Consider the following 19411-nt stretch of genomic DNA (forward strand, 5'->3'; position numbering starts at 1 on the left):
AATTTGCAGACGTTTTCCTTAGAACCTACGATACTGCAGATTCTTTAGAATTTATGTGATCCTTATGAGCCCAGAAGCTACAAACCAGTAAACGGTCTTAGAAAGCATTTGGTTACCAGAAAACAATGGTTTATCTTGTCCTCTGACAAAATTTGCACATGACTTATTCACTGAGTCAAGCATCTCACTGTGGACCAGTGAGATCATTCATTTGATGGTAAATGATTGTCCATCTAAACCTGTTAATTAAAATATACAGCATTAGATTTTTTTTTTCCATTAGAGAACATCTCTATTGCCTACTGATTGGTCAAATAGAAACAATACCCCAGTTCTTAAATTCTGGAGATGACACACTCCTTCCCATGACAGTGAATGTATGCAAAGCCCACAAAATGTGGTGTATAAGAAATATCAAGAGGCTTTTGTGGTCTGTGGACCCCAGGTTAAAAACTATTGAGACACAAAGAATTTCAAATATGAAGCAAGATTTTCAGACATTTGTGTGACAACACAGAGCTTAGGGCGTCACATTGGATTTTTGTTGATAACTTATAACACTGAGTTGATAATAATTAGTTGTATTGTGTGTCTTTAATGCATCTGAGTGGTAGAATTGGACAAAATAAATATTATATTTGATTTGGTGTTGCAAATAGATTTTTATTAAAATTTTCTGTGTATATAGGATAGCATATTAGTTGTCTAGGGCTGCCTTAAGAAAATACCACAGACTGGGTGGCTTAAACAACAGAAATTTATTTTCTCACTATTATGGAGGCTGGAAGTCCAAGATCAAGGTGACTGCAGGGTTGGTTTCTTCTGAAGTCTCTCTTTGGTTTGCAGATAGCTGCCTTTTTGCAGCCTCTTCTTATGATTGTCCCTCTGTGGGTTCACACTCCTAGTGTCTTTTCATACGTCCAAATTTTTTCTTCTTAGGACACTAGTCAGATTGGATTAGGATCCACCATGTGACCTTATTTAATCTTTATGACTTCTTTAAAGACCCTATTTCCCCTACAGTCACATTCCTAGGCATGGGGGTGTGGGCGGATGGGGGAGGTAGGGCTTCAACATATGAATTTAGGGGGAGACATAGTTCAGGCCATAACACATAGTATATGAATTTACTTGCCTTTATTTGCCCCTAAAAGTGTTATTTCAAATTCCAAATTTTCATACTTGAATTATCCTTAAGAAACATTACATTGTATAGAAATTGTACCTCATTTTCTTATGTTAACCTGATGTCAGTAAAACTGGCAATGGTTAATTTGTGGCCCAAAGAAAACAACCACAGACAAAAGGCTTTATAAAGAGAAAATAGTAATAACTGTAGTTTGAAGAGCTTTTCTTGGTCTTAAATGTCATCATGGAATAAGTAATATAAATAATTAATATGTAGTTTTGAAAATATTTATAATATTTAATTGTCATGTTTGCTTTTAATGTAGAAGAATTGGTGTACAACTTATTCTTGGCAAAGGAAAGACTATACAAATTATATTTTAATTCTCACCACACTACTGAGTTTGCTATGTTACAAACATATCAATAATATATTTGCAAATCTGCCAGCTGAGGTTGGAAATTTCAAGGGAGAAAGAATTGGTGGGTTTATATTACAATAGGCTAAAAGAGCAAACATTAGACATTTATTTAGAAATAGTACACTTATTGTTAACTTTCACTGTTAAACTACACTTCCCAAATAAAATATCTTATATTGGTGTGCATGTAGAAATGACGAAAGGTGAATACAAAGAGGTAAAAATTATACAGCTGAAGCATGGACACAAATCCAAAGCAAATGAAATTAATATTGTATATTAAAATGGTAAATATTTAGGCAATAAATCTTACAATATCAAGGTTATCAGTAGGTCAACTTCCACATTTGTAAAAAAGGCGTCAAAAAGAGACCAGTCTACTTAGTTCTTCTCCCTTACCAAAAGTCTTTTTTACAAAGAGGAAATCAGTATTTTATGAGAATTGGATCTTTTTTTTTCATTTTCCAATGAGCAACCAGTTTTAAGTAATATTAAAGGCATTTGAACCCAGAAAATATGCAAAATATAAACAAAATTTTAACCCTATTGCATGGTGCGTCAGATGAACAACAGAAATAATTGCTGTCAGTTTGTGCTTTTTTGACCAATAATTCTCTGTATTTCCTGCAAGTAACTTGAGTGATGCAAATGACCTTATTTTTACAGCATGCTTTTATTAAATAGTTTATTATTTTGGCAGACTAATAAAGATTTTGGTATTTGCTTTTATTTGCAATAATATTACCACCACATAAAAAAGGATTTTATGTTCTTTTTGAGGAACAAGGAGGATAAAAGTGGTGATGGATAGCGCAACTGAGGCATCAGCAATGAGCTGGAAATGAGACACATAAATATGAAAGCAGAGCTAAGAAAATAGAACTGCACCCTTGGCCTTTCTTAAAAGAACATGCACACTTCATGGTTCATTCACACTGTTACAGAAACTCCTTTTGTTTCCAGTGAATCAGGGAATGCATGTAAAGTCTGAAACACTATTCTTACTCATAGCTGACTGATTTCTTCTATTTAATTAGACTCATTCCAGGGAAATATTTCCAAGCTTTCTGAGGATGTTTAGATTTGAGGAAAAAAAATACTCAATTGACTAAAAAGTTGGTGGCTAGAGGGACGGAAGGGGAATCAAAACAGATTTACTATTTTTATCATTAATTAGCACAGTGCACAGAAATGAAAGCATTCCACACTGTAGCATCTTAGAGTCAATAGAGCAATTGTGTAGTATTTAAGAATATTTGATGTAGGTGGCTAGGCAATTGAATGTGTCATTAAGGACAAATAATACTATATATGTATATAAACATTGGTTAGACCACATTAGATGGAGGTTTTGGGAATTATAGCATTATATCTTGCCAGTGATGGTACGCGTTTATTCAAAAATTATAATTGTTTTTGTGTTGCGTGTTTTCTGACAATGTCAGTATGTAAGTTTTACATGTCAAATATTATATATTTATTGTCACCAGAGTATGCTTAGTATTAATTTTATCTTTTTCCATTAATAACATGTTTCCTTGTAGCAGCATTTAATTGTTACCATGAATGAAAGCAGATTGTGATGAAGAAATGAAGGGAAGGTAAATCTTTTATTCAGGGCCAGAACCTGAATTGGCAGCTCTTAGCTCAGTAATATTCAAACGTGGAACTATTTTTCTTTGCACATGAAAGTGCAGCCAATAGATGAAAGTAGGAAGAAGTAATATGTTGTGAGCTGAGAAATCCACTGCTTTCATTATTGACATAATTCTTCAGATCTTACAGAGGGAGAGAGCTCTACCATTTGGACTCTTGCTGCAAAGACTTACAATAGACATGATTCTGACAAGAGGTTGGTGGTAGCTGAACAGACTTAACAATTAATGGTATGCCAAGGCTGAGTTCAGAGAATTGCTTTACCCAATGCCAATCATTCATTCCTGGCAGTAGCACTTCACATCTTTCCTGGGATGCCGTCCAACCACAGTGGCATCTAAAATACATCGAGCAGTGTTACAGTTGGAGGTGAAATTGAAACTTGCGCCAAACAGAAGTGACAAATTCACATGGCTGAGTGTTGCCTAGCAATCAGGTCCAAGGGGGATGTGGCAATTCTGCGTTTACCCATGGGGGTGTGTAAAGGGGGAAAGAAGTATTTACATTAGAGCTTAGGTGGTCTCACAAGTAGAGCCAGGTGTATGAGAGACTCATTTCACTTCCAGAGTGTTAGGAGGTAGGAATTGAAGTGGCATAGGGAAAGGAGGGCAGCAGCTGAAGTTGGTAGGATAAGCAGCTTTCAAGTCGGAGGTTCTCAGCAATTAACCTGGGGGAGGGGGAGAGCAGCAAGATGCCAAGATGCCAGACTTGCTTCAGAAATTCATGGCAATTGGCCATCCTGCTGCCTTTTGACTGCAGGCCTCTGATGCACCTCTGTTCAGCTGACACTTGGCAGCTGGGTGGCCCCAGGGTAAAGCAAGCAAATGGTGGCCTTCTCTTCCCAGAAAGCCACTTGGGAGCAAAGCTCCCACTGGGCAGCCAGACTCAAGAGATTAGTGGAAGGAATGGAACACTCAAACTGAAATTCTAACCTTGTGCCCTCATTTACTGTTTCTTTTGGGGGTTTCCCATTCCACCTATTTTTTATTGGTCTTTTCTTTATCTTGGAGAATGCTACTGAAACTCCCCCTACCCTATACTCTATAGTGCAAAGTGACTCTCAGAATCAACGATCAGCATGAAACAGCAAGTGGATACATCAAAATACCAACTCTGGGGAAAGAGACACAGCGCTTGCCCTATAAAATTTTCTCAGGTCACAACCTGAGAAATTTTGTGCAAATAATTTTGTCGTGGGTTTTCCACCCCTCCTTATCTGGAAGAAGAATAAAACTGGAAATTTGTAGTGTAGAGTTAACTATTTAGTGGAGGAACTCATGGAGGTATCACAGCCACCACACCGTAGATTGTTTTCTTCTTTGCCTACTTTTTTGTTGTTGTCTTTCTTTTGAACTGTTAGGGCCTCATTAACCTGATGAGTCTAGACTTCACAGCCCTGTGTAGAAAACAGCCCAATCTAGACTGAGACGGTGGACATTGTCATTTCCCCATGTGGTGCTCACTAATCCATAGACTTACTCTTAATGAATCTCAGGCCTGAGTGAGTGCCCATTCCCAACGGTGCAAAACTTCAATACTATGTCTAGGGTGTTTGGCTAAATTTGTATGTAATCTGTTGTTTTCTCAAGGAGACTATAACTTCTAAGGGCAGGAACTTCTAAGTAGGGTCAGATAAGATAAAAAGGTGAAAATGTAAAGTGCTATGTAATTGTAAGGTATTTTTGTTATTTCTGTTATGTGTAGTATGCTGCTCATTTCACAATAGATGTTTAATAAATGCTGGTGGATCAACGGACAGACTAGATTCATGGAAGAATTGATAATGACTGATGAATGTATAAAACCACACATACATTTAAGAGATTCAATAGATCATAAAGCTGGCTAATAATAATAACAACTAAATTTATGGACTGCTCATTTTATGTCAGTCCAAATTAGTTACACTAATTAACTCATTTAATTCTTACAACAACAATATGAGGTAGATATTATGATTCTCATTTAAAATGAGAGGGTTGGGCTTCCCTGGTAGTGCAGTGGTTGAGAATCCACCTGCGGATGCAGGGGACAAGGGTTCGTGCCCCGGTCCGGGAAGATCCCACATGCCGCGGAGCGGCTGGGCCCGTGAGCCATGGCCTCTGGGCCTGTGCGTCCGGAGCCTGTGCTCCGCAACGGGAGAGGCCACAGCAGTGAGAGGCCCGCGTACCACCAAAAACAACAACAACAACAACAAAAAAAACCCAATAAAACAAGAAGGTTGTTGCACAGAAAGGTGAATCAGTTGTCCCAAATTGTTAGTAAGTGAGAACTTCTTTCTAACTGGACTTCAGAGGTAACCTCCATTAATGGTATTAATTACCCATATATATTAAAATTTGGATCTATTCTATTTAATTTCTGTAAGCATGAAAAGCTAAAGCAGAATGCAGTCAGTACACTCTTGTGGTAGGCAGTATAGGACACTTCAAAAATTACCATATCTAGGGCTTCCCTGGTGGCGCAGTGGTTGAGAATCCACCTGCCGATGCAGGGGACACGGGTTCGTGCCCCGGTCCAGGAAGATCCCACATGCCGCGGAGCGGCTGGGCCCGTGAGCCATGGCTGCTGAGCCTGTGCATCCGGAGCCTGTGCTCCGCAACGGGAGAGGCCACAACAGAGGCCCGCGTACCACACACACACAAAAATTACCATATCCAAATCCCTGGATCCCCTGAATATATTAAGTTACATGGCAAAAGGGAATTAAGGTTGCAGATGGGATTATGGTTGCATATCAGATGACGTGGATCTAAGGAGAGGTTATCCTGGATTAATCAGGTGGGTCCTATGTAATCATAAGAAAATGCAGAAATAATGAAGAGAGAGGCAGAAGAGTCAGTGTCAGAGGAATGCACTGTGAGAAAGACTTGACCACCATTATTATCTTTGAAGATGGAAGGGGACCATGATCCAAGGAATGCATACAGTCTCTAGAAGCTGGAAAAGGCAAGAAAATGGACTTTCCTCTGGGCCCTGCCCATACCTTGATTTTAACACAGTGAGACCCATTTTAGACTTCTGACCCCCTGTAGGATAATAAATTCATGTTGTTTGAAGTCATTAGGTTTGTGGTAATTTGTTACAGCAGAAACAGGAGACTAATACAGCTTTCAAATTCCAAGATTACAGAATGAATTTTGATTTCTCACTAATCCAATGCTGGAGTTTATTGACATAACTTCAAGAGTCAAAAATTGGATGTCTTGGCTTGATTTAGATTCATTATTAATCTTATTTTCATTTGAACTATGTACGAGGAAAATCTCTCTACATAATCTATAATTTCTGAACACTTTTTCTCTAAAGCAAGCAATGTCTATTTTTATTCCATTTTAAGTATATTATGATCGTTAAAATTATAGACATATGCACCCAAAATTACCTGGAAAAGAGAGACACCAAGTTCCATGGTCTATGATTTAAGCTTTTCTGCCCTGTTACTTCACTTTCCTTGCTCTTTGTCTCTTCTCTTCTTTCCCATCTTCCTTCACCTGTCCTTTGTTTAACTCTCAAAACAATCATCTCCTCAAACCTGATACTTCTCTGGCTAAAGATCCATTAAGAATGCATCCATTTTTTAAAGCCTCAGTATCCTAATATTTCTATTTCTCTTCTTTTCCCCTTTAGTAATAGTAGTATTAATAATGGTAATAGATGGAATCCATTAAGCACTTCCTATGTGCTAATATAGTGATAAATGCTTTACATACATTGTATCATTTAATCCTCATAAAAAATAAGAGGTAAGTACTCTTATTATTTCTGTCTTTCAGATAAGAAAAGGGAGGCATAAAGAGGGTTAGAAACTTGCTCTAATTCCGTTAGCTCAAAAGTGGAAGAGCTGGGATTCAAATCCAGAGAAGTGTCTACTTCAGGTGAGTGATCTTAACCTCACATTCTGCTGCCTTCTGGTTTAGTTTCTCCCTGGAAGCAGCTACTAGACTGCCTCCTATGCAAAAAGTACCTAAATTATGCATAGTGCTTAAGATAACAAAAGATAAAAGTGTTAAGTGCTCTGTCCTGAGGAGAGCCCTAGGTGGTTAAGAAATAAACAGAGTAAAAATGGGGGAAGTTAGAAATCCAGGCAGGTGTTGTGCACGCAAAAACCAGTTATCCACAATGGAAAGTAGACCCTGAGAGTATCAAGGCAGGGCCCTTGGCTTATTTAGTTTCATATTTTGAGCACTTAGCACCAAGCTCAGTGTACAGTGAGTGTTCCACCAGTGATTTTAAACCTGGGTTTGCTAGACCACCAGGGATGTGATGATAATATTGGAGAATCCATGTGTTTTACAGTCTGTATTCTAAAATGTGAAAGAAAATGATCCATCTATAATGATAAGACTACACAGACTGTTTAAAGAGATGAGTTTCTTGGCTGTTGGCTAGCATCCTACCAGTTCAGTAAGATCATATCCTGGTTACTTCATGATGACCGGAAACTTTGATTAACAGATATGTATGTGTAATAAAACAGGAAACCAAATATTGCTTAAAATAAATTTTGTTTGCTAAACAAATATATCAAAACATAAGGACTGTAGAGTCTAATGAATTAAAAAGCTTTACTTAATGGTGAAAAATTTGAGAACCATAATGTGTACTCAAATATTAATTAAAAGTTGAGTGAATAGGTTCAAATTTTGTGTCTCCAAATATCCCCAGTTATAATCTAATGCTTCTATTAATAAATTAATGAACTACTTCTTGTAGTCATCATACTTTAGTGCTAGTTGGCTTATCAGCTGAACTTCTGTGACAGGTGACATGTAGCTGAGATCTGAGCACAGAAGGAATGTGAGTTTTAATCAGAGGGAAGACAAATTTTCTGGAAAGGGCTACATAATTTTATCTAGTAGGAAGTATTAAGGGGCTAATTTCTTTTGGGCTGGGGGGTGTAGGTGTAGAAGAGAGTAATATAAAAGAGGAGAAAACGTATGGAAAGAAGACATAATACAGCCAGAGACAAACTACCTATTACACAATTTGCCTACTCCTGGTACTTTCAACCAAAACAGAAGCAATTAATAAATAACTTCTGGGCCTCTACATTAAAGGACTGTGACATTCAAAATATGATTCAAACAAACAAACAAAAAAACCAAAATATGATTCTTTTTTTTTTTAAGGGATGACATGTATTCCTTTTTCAAGTGTTTCAGTAAAACCAGGTGGAAGAGAATGTTTTTAGCAGTTAGAAAAAAAAAATTACAAATCTGGGGTTTAGCCATTAAAAGTTATTTACAACAATGGGAGGGGGAAAAAAAGACAACAAGAAGTTGTTTCACATTACATACCTCTCCCCAACCCCAAAGCTTAATACTTGCTTACCAAGTCAAAAAAGAGACACAGTTGATTCACAAGCTGGAGGTTTGAACTTGAGTAAGACATTTATAAAAACCTTAACGGGGGCAGTGTCCTCCCCAGCCCAGGGACCACTAGGCACAGCACAAGAGACTAAAAACTCAACAGGGGAAGGCTGGACACTCGGGGTTTGGGAGTGTAGGCACCCCCAGATTTGGCTCAGGGATTTGGGTAGTAAACAAAACCTACCTGGAAAAGAATTGGGGAAGAAAACCAGCAATTGTCTTCTGCACAGGTGGGGACAGGGAAGGAGGCAGGGACAGGGGTAGGAACACTTCCCATCACTAACCTAACTTGGGAAACTGCAAGGGACCATCTTCAACTGGCCTTAAGAGGAAGACCAGATGGATGAGTGGGGAATACACAGGAGGAAGAGGACGAGAGGGAACGTGGCTAGGGGGCAACAGCCCCTTGCCTTCTGGGCACAGGAAGGTAGCCAGGGCACCAGGTCCAGGCATGGACCTCACAAGGACAGCACAGTTTTTGCAGCTTAAGATCACCCACCTGCCCCCACCCAGCTACTCATTCTGCCCACCTGCTGGTGTAGGGCCCCTCTCCTCCCAGAGCGGTGGATGGCTCTGCGCCCGGGGCCCTGCCTCTTCTGTGTCTCCTCCCTTGGAGGCAGCACCAGCCTCTGCCCCTGTGGCCTGGGGCTCCTGGCTCTCAGGGGTGGCACATGCCTTCCCTTCCTGGGCAGTGCCTTCCTCGCTGCAGGCACCAACCCCCTCGGCTCCTGCCCTTCCTGTGGGTGAGGAAGCAGACGGATCCCCCCACCCCCGCTTCCGATTTCTCTTGAAGGACAGGCCACTCAATTTGGACGCCTTCTTGAAAGAGAATTTCTTCTTCTTCTTGGGGGTCTCCCTGGGGGAGACCTCCCCCTTGCCCTCAGCGCCCTGACTAGGGGGTGCCGGCTCGGTGACATCGCCAGTGGCCCCGGCTGCCTCCTCTGTTCCGTTCACGGGGGCCGACTCCCTTCACCTTTGGGGGATAAGTCTGTATTGCTTTTAACGTGGCCGTTCTCCTGTCCGTTGATCTTAGCGGGGGAAGCGCCTGCTGCCTCCTCCGCGTTCACGTCGCCCGGGGAGACTTGGAGCTCTGGCTTCCCATGGCGGGGGTTCTGCTGGGGGGCGCCCGCAGCCGCCCCGGGCTCGCGCCGCAGGGGATAATTCGGTCGGGGTGGGCCTGGCCGGCGGAGGCGGGGGGGGGGGCGGGGGGGGCTTGCGCCTGAGTGGGAGGGGTGTGTGTGGGGAACCGAGCTCCACCCCCGCTCAGCGCCAGACCCGCTAGCTGCGCGCCAGAATGCCTAAAATGTGATTCTTGTTCTTTGTCCTCAAGGGGAAATGAGTTTTAAGCACCGGGCTGGCACTAGGATGAGGAGAGTAGGGCACTTCATTTAAGCATATGAAAATGTATATAGTGACATAAAGTAAATCATTATTTCATTTAACAATACAGAGATATCATCAGGTAGTACAAGAAGAATTAACCAGGAAATGATAAAAATTTGGGGGGAGGGAGCCATCATTATGGCCTGGAATCAAGAGGTATTGAGCCAATGTACTGGGGTCTGGAGGGGCATCTGTCTGACTTGTCCTATATTCCTAGACATGTACCACACTGGATTACTCTTACTAAAATAGATTTTTTCACTCTCTCTTCTCCTAATAAATAGAAGAGAGCAACTGAAGCTCAAGGCACCCCTTTTTCTTCTCATGACAGCCCTAAGATTCTCAACCTAGGTGGCAAATGCTATAGCACTAATCAGAGTGCTGGGTCCATAGAGCCACTCAATAAATACCTTCTAATTATATGGTAAGGAATAACAAACATTTAACTTGGAGAAGATCTCACCAAATGGCAACCCTACCACTTCCTAGCAGTATGAACTTGGGTTAATTACATATTGATTTTATTTTCCTTATCTGTGTAACAGGATTGCTAACTTCTACCAAAAAGGTTAACCAATCTATAAGCGTAACTGAAATAACATGTAGACATATCTGATGCTTATTAGACAAATGTTGACTATAAATTTGAAAGGTGACCATATTGCTATAGACAGATGGAGGCTAACACCTTTCATTGAGGGAAGTTGTGTGGTATTTAGAAATTGGGCCCTGCTGGTCCTTGATTTTTTTTACCTACAAAATGAAGGCCTTAAAACAGGTAGATCTGGAAGATCACTGAAATTCTAATGGTCTCTGTTTCTGAGAAGCAACCATCTAGTCAAATTCTTTCTAGGCCCTAAAGCACTGATACAATGTTGAATATAAAAAGAATAATGGAAAACTTAGCACTAATTAAAGAGACAGCATATCATCTCTTTCCTCATTTCTTATATCTTGGATATATATCAGTTGGGGTTAGTGGGTGATGATATTATTAGGCTGGCAAAAACAAAAACAAAAATAAAAAGTAGTGAGAATTTTGTTTAGCCAAATTTATTCAATTTAATAAGAAACTACATTTTATTCAGGGGTTCTTCCTACAATTTTGATATCAAATTGTCTTTTCTTTATACAATGGTGATAAAAGATAGTACTTATTTATTCAAATTACCTTTCATAGGAAATGAAAAGTTGGCAGCTTTATATCACTTTCCCAGTTTTTTCTATTGTTGTTTAATTTTTAGGTTCATAAAATTTGAAAATCTAGAAATCCCTGACCTATAGCACCAACCAATAAATAGTTTTTATTTTTATCATTAACATTGGCATTGTCATGAACAATGTTAAGAGGAAACTTTCTGAAAGGAATATCTGATTGTTTATTGAAAAACACCAAGTTTTTAAAGCCTCACTGGCCTTTCTCAGAATCAAAGCCTAACCAGCCCTTCCCCCAGCTTCCCACCACCACTCTGAGGAGGAAAATATGTGAGAAGAAAGAAAAAGCAAGAGCCAGATTTTTTTCTGCTCCTGTGGGATCCTACTATCTGAAATATTTACAAGTGTGGAAATGGCACAGAGGAAGCCCACTTACTGCTGGAAAAGAAAGGTCGGAATTGGGCTTGCAGCATCCTCAGTGAGCCAGCTCAGAAGGCTTCTCTGCCCTGACCTAGCTCCAGGCAAGTAGCTATCAGGCCTGTTTGGGGTAAGTGATGCAAGGAAGATAAAACACCAACAGCAGTTTTAATGTCAGAACTGCTGCTTGAGTTGCCACACTCCCAGCAGAATAATACAGCCACATTTTAGAGGATTTTCATGGGATGAAATTTTAACAGGTATATTAGAAAAACTGAGGGGAGTAACTCTATAAAAGTTTAAAGTCCATGCATAGTGGACTTGGTGGTAGATTTTTAAATCCACAGTAAAGGCTTGGTTTTGACTACCTTCTGACTAACTTTCAAAGACATTTCTACTGTAAATTAACAATAAACAAACTTTTATAATGACTGGAGATATTTTCTGACTTAAGAACTTAATCATGAAATTGTCAATCTATAAATGATTTGCAAATGTAAAAAACTGCTATTGTTGCTACTATTTTTTCTATTTACCAGCAATATTTTTCATACTCTTATCATTGTCTCTCCATTGAATTTGACTTGAAAAGTAATATTTATTTGCATATGTCAACTTTGAGTGTTATGGTGAGTTGTATCAGACCTGCTGTTCAGACATATTGACATTAAGTAAAGAGGAACAAAGGAACCTAGGAACTGACTCTGAGAGCTCACCAGATCAATCTGTTATCAGAATCAAGAACATATATTTAGAAGTTTGGTTTGCTCAAACTATATCAAGCCCCGTACATAGTCCCAGATACTTATTTAGTCTGAACAGAGATTCATGTATAAGGAAGTATGCCAAACAACCTCATGTCAATCAGTGACAGGAATAGTTACAATAATACAAATAGACTCAACAACAACAATGATAATGTATATTCCCTAGAGAACGAATATGCTCTCCAACATGGTGGCATTACCTGGTCCTCAGTTAAGATTTGATATTTTCCTGCTCCGGAGAGCATCCCACCCTTTGACCTCTTCTTCTGAGTTGAGAATTATTAATTGCTCTTGTTGTGATTCTATTTATCTCTTAGAGAAGACGGGAAGGAGTTTCATCTCTTTCCCATTATTATGCATCATTTGTGACTGGATAACCTATATTAAAATGATTACAATGTGTACCAGAACGCCATTCATGCATGCACCTGTCTTCTTCAGGTTTATTCTGACAGAGTACGTGTGTGTTTGGTAGTGTTGGAAGGGAAGATAATAAGTACAGCCAGGTATATTTTGACAAAACACTTGAATGTCATAAAACAAAATTTACTATTTTTCTTTTTTAAGTCAAAAAAAAGACCATTCATCAGTTAATCTATTAAAGCTGAATTGCCTAGAGAAATGTTTATTTTCTTTAACTGTTTTATTTTGTATATTGATTTTGAAAATTATTCTTAAATTCTTCCCCAATCATCATATGTCTGTAATTTTTAAAGATAGTCTCAACAGTCAGAGTGGGTCTCCGGGTATATGAGTGTGAAATCTGGGGAAAGGTGGCACACACAACTTTAATATCTCTCCTGTCTTTAGACTTATGGCAAAATCCTTTAAACATAATGTTGTGTTTTAATCACATCATTGAAAAAAAGATCAAAAATAGAAATTTAAAAATATTTTTTGTCAAAACTAGAGCACTATGGTCTAAAGAATATTTATGAACTCATGCTACCTCAAGATTGCAGGTCAGGCATGGTTATTCAGGTGTGGCTCCCTGACCAAGTCATGCAGGGTAGGATTTTTACCTCTAGACTTTCAGACAAGAAGTTTTAGAGAATGAACCTGTAGCTTACCTCTAAATTAATTTCCTTTGAAATCAATATGTGTTATTCTGGGAAAGTAAAGGAATATATAGACTACATTAATGTGTAGGATTTGAATGGACCACTCTAAGAACAAGCTATATATTTGTATGTAAGGATGTGTGTGTATGTACACACACATGTCTAATAGTCTAGTAAAAAAGAACCCATAGACCTATATTCAAACATAAGTACACATATTCATACTTCATGCTCAAGCACAATTTTGACATCATTGACACTTTGCATTGGAATAGGACAAGCTGGTATCACCAAACAGGAAAATTAATTCACTCAATCCTTAGTATGCTCATGGAAGCCGTACAATTCATTATAAGCATATTGCCAATAGAAATACAAGCAAACAGCATGTGTATCCTATTAGATCTAAATCATAACAGGGAGCCAAGCTGGTGGAAATATAATGCATCCAGCCTTAAGCATTCTGAGATGTACTCATGAGTGACTTACTGTATGCCTGGATTCTACTCCAGTTCCTTATAATTTACACTGGGTTATTATATGTTGTGCCTCTTCCCAAATCAGCTGTCTCCATAAGGGACTCATGCATTATGGAGTCAGGGGAACACTCAGGACCAGTCCAAGAATGCTTTGTCCATTGGGGAAAAGTCAAAGTAAAAACTAGTCCCTATGTAAATGCACAAAAAATGCATTTGATGTTCCTAAACATCAGATGCTCCTGAAACCCCGCCTAAGTAAAGTCTAATAGCTGGTCTCAAGAAGAGTGTGGCTGACAGTTTGGAGTAGATAATTTAAGCTGTCATGAAGTTGGGGGGCCTGGCTGGTTAAATCTTTTGCAAGCCTATTGCTTCTCCAAGCACTCCCCACAGTATCTAACACACAAACATACTTTATTGAGCATCAGCAAAAGTTGTTTTTCACCCACCCCTACTAAATTATCCAGAAGAATATAAGAATTAAGACCAATGAAAAGAAAAAAAGTAAAACCATAAGTGTCTAAAAGTCCATTGTTCAGACAAGATTTTTTTTTAATTTGGAAATTGCAGCACTCATTCATTGATACCCTGCTTTTAAATTTCAATATAACATCAGTAATACTTTCCACTTTAAACACTATATTCTTGAACCTATATAGAAGGGATGTTTTTAGTTCTATATGTTACCAGGCTAACCAGTTAAAAAGTGGAATATTCAGTTAATGCTATTCCAATCAATGAGCATGTTTCTTAGAAAATAAGATATTTTTTATGGAAACTAGATATATGCTCTAATAACAGACAGATTTTATATATTTTGCTCACTATTGTATTGCTAGTGACTAGACCATAGGAGGCATTCAATACATATTTGTTGAATGGGAGAAAGAAATCAATGGTTTGTGACATGTCAGAGAGAGAACACAGCTCTGAACAGGTGATGTGTTTATCACAGTGAAGTTTATTTCTCTATGTTTGTATGCTCAGAAATCCAGAGGATAAGACTTGAAGCAAGTTTTAATAAAGGGTGTACTAATATCTGTTCTGATCTGATATTTGTCTATGGTCAGAACAGGGTCAAAGGGGTCTGTTAGAGAAGTATTTGGCTACAAATAACAGAAAACTACCACAGTGGCCCTAAGAGACCAGGTTTTGTCTTCTGCATCAAGACATTTGGGAGTAGGTAGTACAGGGTAGGTGTGGCAGCTCAGTAATTCTACTAGGAACCTCAATTCTTTCCATCTTTTTGTTCTGCCAAACATAGTTTGCAGGCTCTTGCTTTCAAGCTTGGCATCTTATGATTGCAAGAAAGATGCTTGCTGCCATGTATTATGCTAATATTTTATCAGACAAAAAGGAAAGATAAAGTGAAGAGGGAGTTAGGCATGGATGGTAACTGCATCAAGAAGCAACAGACTTCCCATCAATCCCAGCAGATGTCTGCTTACGTTTCATAGAGCAGGAATGTGCCACATGATTAGATTGCCATGGAGTATGGGAAAGCAAATGACTTTAGCTAGACAGTTTGTTACGTCTCCAAAAAGCCAGGGTCCTATTAGACAAAGCAGAAGTGAAGAAAGACATTGGGTAGGCATCTAGCCATGTCTGCCCCAGGACTGAAGTGAAGAAATTAGTCTGTCATAACATAAAATCTGAACAGCGCTCCTCTGATTTCATCCTTCTAAAAGTAAATTCAGACTAAAGTAGTTCTATGGGGCAACAGTTTTAGTGCACATTTTCTCATGATTGAGTTAATACAGACCTTGTTGTTTTCATAAATAGCTTAATAGTTGATGACTTCTTGATGAATTTTCATCCTGTATTTGTGGCTTAGGGGAAAAAAATTCCTTTCTACTGCCCTGAGCTGAAAGTCTTCTATTATCTGGACCAACTTCTTCCTTATTTCTCCTTTCAAAACCATTTTCTCTAAATAGCTCTCTGAGAAGGAGTATTATAAAGAAATTCATACCCAAATGTTAATGTTTGACAGTGTCTTTCTATATTGTCCTGTATGGGGGCTATTTGAGGTTTAATGGGATAATTGCCTAAAAGTCTATCTCTAATTTCAGAAAGAGTGGCCAAGAGAGATATTTTTGAATTCAGGAAACTTAACCTAGTTATGTAGTCACCCATCTGGGCAGTTGTCTTTCTTATCTAAGAACTGAACTTTGTTTTTATTTACCAAGAGTGGTATAAAAGTAATAATAATCTTTCTCTCTTTAATACTTGACAATGTGTCAATGGAACAATGATTCCTTTAGCAGATGACCTACATGAATCATGTAATTCTATGACTCCTTGCTCATAGAAATATAAGCAATTTAATACTTGTTAGGAGTTGGAGATGCTCAAATCTTTGTTAAGATTCTGGCCCTTTCCTTGGTTTCATTACTTTTATATTAGGCCAAGCTTTTTATTAATATAATGTAGGGAGATGTTTGGCAGAAAGGTATAATGTAAGCTGATCCTTTGTAAATTTAAGAAAACTAGAAAGAGGGGGGGAATAAGCTGTTCATGACTAAAACAGTGGAGGCTGTCATTGCAGGTGTTCATGAATGTTGTATGTGCACCCAGAAAGTCTTTATAGTCTTTAAAACAATTTGTCTTCACCTACAAACCACACAACCTTATTATGTATTTACTGCTCACCACCCCGCTTGGTCCTGTAATTTTCCTTTTTTGCCTGTGGGCTTAACATTCTTGGCAAAGAAGAAGGCTTATGGGAAATATTCATTGACTTCTTATTGAAGCAGTGTTGTTTCTGCATGGGAGCCAGGCTCAAGGAGTGTAGCTACAGATCCCAGAACAACTTCCTTGATTTTACAAGAAGGGCTCTGAGGGACCCTTATACTGCAATAATATGAACAGAACTCTTATTCTAAAGTTTCACAGAAATGCATACCACCCTCTCCTTACTCATATTGCTAGAAGACCTTGCCCTTAGAGAATGAGAACCTGGGCTGTAGGTGTATCTGTACAAGAGACATCTGAATAGGCATTGTCTCTTCTGTTATTTGGTCTAGGACACCCTCTCATTTCTGTCCTATTATCTCCCATGCAGGCCTCCTTCTGAGGCTGTGTGGGGTCTTCGTCTCTGTTGGACTATGTAATAGCCCCAAACTTTCTGCCCTAGGGTGGAAGTGGGGGATGAGGATGTGTAGAATAAATGTAAATGGATCTTTTCTAATAATTGTGAAAGAACAAGAAACATTAGAGAAGAATTTCTTTGCCCCTACATGGAGCACATTGTCCCTGACTGTTCAAAATAAGTCTGTCAGTTTCAGAGAATCCCATCCCTCAGGAATGCCACAAGAGTAGCCCCAATTAGCAGAATGTAATTACTTGAGTCGGAATCATATACTTAATGATGAACCTTTCTTCCCAAATGGCATGAAGTCTTGAATAATTTAGAAGGAAAAAACAATTAAATATAAGGGGACCCTCCTTAGAGTTCTGGATGCTTGTGACCATGCTCATGCATATGCATGCTTTAAGGGAGGGCTAGTACTGGAGAAGTTTAACCAGCTTTAAAGTGGAACAGAGTTGATATTTTCAACCTATAAAAAGCTCATTTAAGTACATAGAATGACATCAAGATCCCATATAGATAAAGCGACAAAAGTTACTGAGATAATTATTCAGGAGAAAATAAAACCAGGAAATAAAGAAAATGTTCACCTTCAGGAGGAATCCAAAACATGCAGATTAAAACAGCAATAAAAGCCCATTTTATATCCATTAAACTAAGTAAAACTTTAAAAAGTGATATTATGTAATGCTAGTGAGATTGTGGAGAAGCCAGTATCTGTATTTATTGCTGGCTGCAATGTAAAACTTTTGGAAACAAATTTGATCATTTTATTATATCAAAAGCCTTGAGACAAGTTTATGACCAGTGATCCTAAGAAATAACTAAATAAAATCTTAAAAGCTACATGAACTAAGAGTAACTACTATATTTTCTATAGTAGCAAAACTTAGAAACTAATATAAAAAAGCACAATAGTTACAAATTATAAAATAATAGTTCAATGGAATGTAATATGTCTTTTACAATGGATGATTAAAATATGCTAGCATGTGATACAGGAAATAAAAAGATTCAAAATTTAAATTACACTGTGGATATAGCTATGTAAAATATGTAACTATATGTGTAAACACTAAAAGGATATTTATAAAATTGTATCAATGTATTAATGTAGTATGATTTTGAGGGATTTATTTTTATTCTAAGATTTGTTTTAATATGATAAAATTTTAAATCTGTAATGAGTTTATTGAGGAGCTTCAACTTGTTATGGATAAACAAGAATTAGATTTATTTCTCTGATAACTCTGTACTATGCTGACCTCTATTTTTTGCCGAGATACTACTTCCAATTCTATGACTTAACAGTCTTTTCACTTATCAGAACAGTCTTTCTAGTTTTTTAAAACTCAGTCCTGTGTGTTTTGCAACTTCAATCTCACATTCAATTCAAAACTTCCCCATTTCCCCCATAGCTCTAGTTAAATTTATGACTTGGTATGGACTACCTGTTTGTGCTTCACCAGAATTCATGTGCTGAAACCCAAACCCCCAATGAAATGGTATCTGGAGGTGGAGCCTTTGAGAGGTAATTAGGTTTAAATGAGGTCATGAGGGTGGAGTCTTCACGATGGGATTAGTGCCCTTATAAGAAGAGGCCTGCTCCATGCAAGATTATGGTGAGAAGGTGGCTGTCTGTAAATCAGGAAAAGGGGCCTCACCAGAACCCAACCTTACTTGCACCTTGAAGTTGGATTCCTCACAGTTCAGAACTATGAGGAATAAATTTTTGTTGTTTAAGCCACCCATCTATAGTATTCTGTTATAGCAGCACCAAATGACCAAGACAAGACTCATTTCCCTTCCCTCTTTCCTGCATTTCTATTCTGATGGACATGGTTTCTTATTTGTTTCTTTTCAACAGGCTAATCTCCATCTAATGCTGATTGGCCATCATTCTCCTTTGGTTTCTTGGAGGGCCCTAGGAATGCCCCCTCTATAATCTCCAGGAATGGGAGATCCAAGTTGGCTTTAATATTTTCCTCCCAGGTCAACCCTTCTCACAAGCCACCCACTCTATATCTTCTTACTGCTGGGATCCTCTTAGTTAATAGACAGCCTTCTTGGGGTTAATACCAGCAAGTCAGCTCAAGCCAGCCATCCTACTCAGTGTCTACATAGGAAATCATGGATCGTAGTCCACATTTAACAGTGGAATGCAGGCTGTTTCACTGACCTCTCTTACATGCCATCTTCTTCTTGCCCTTTGTCCACACTCAGTATAAGACATTCTGCTGGCTAGTAGCCTGGAAATTTTAAAATAAGGACTGTTCAGACAGTCACTGAGAGTAATTCTCCTGGAGCCCTTCTCTCTCTGTTTTGGTAAGAAGTATGCCATTTCTATTCTTCCTTGGGAAAGCAATAGCTTTGATTTTCAAATTTATAACTCTTGCACTGTCCATAAAAGCCATGCCTCATTTCCCAAACCCAGTCTTTCTCTTATATTGGTAGTGATGGTGGTGGAGGTGATCTTTATGGTAATG

The 19411-nt window shown here is 38.5% G+C and overlaps 1 pseudogene; it reads right to left on the reverse strand.

The window, feature by feature from the left end:
• Positions 1 to 9091: 9091 nt before the first annotated feature.
• On the reverse strand, positions 9092 to 9680 carry LOC131752846 (MARCKS-related protein-like; annotated as a pseudogene).
• Positions 9681 to 19411: the final 9731 nt, after the last annotated feature.

Source organism: Kogia breviceps, chromosome 3 (genome assembly GCF_026419965.1).
Source record: "Kogia breviceps isolate mKogBre1 chromosome 3, mKogBre1 haplotype 1, whole genome shotgun sequence".
Taxonomy (NCBI): Eukaryota; Metazoa; Chordata; class Mammalia; order Artiodactyla; family Physeteridae; genus Kogia; species Kogia breviceps.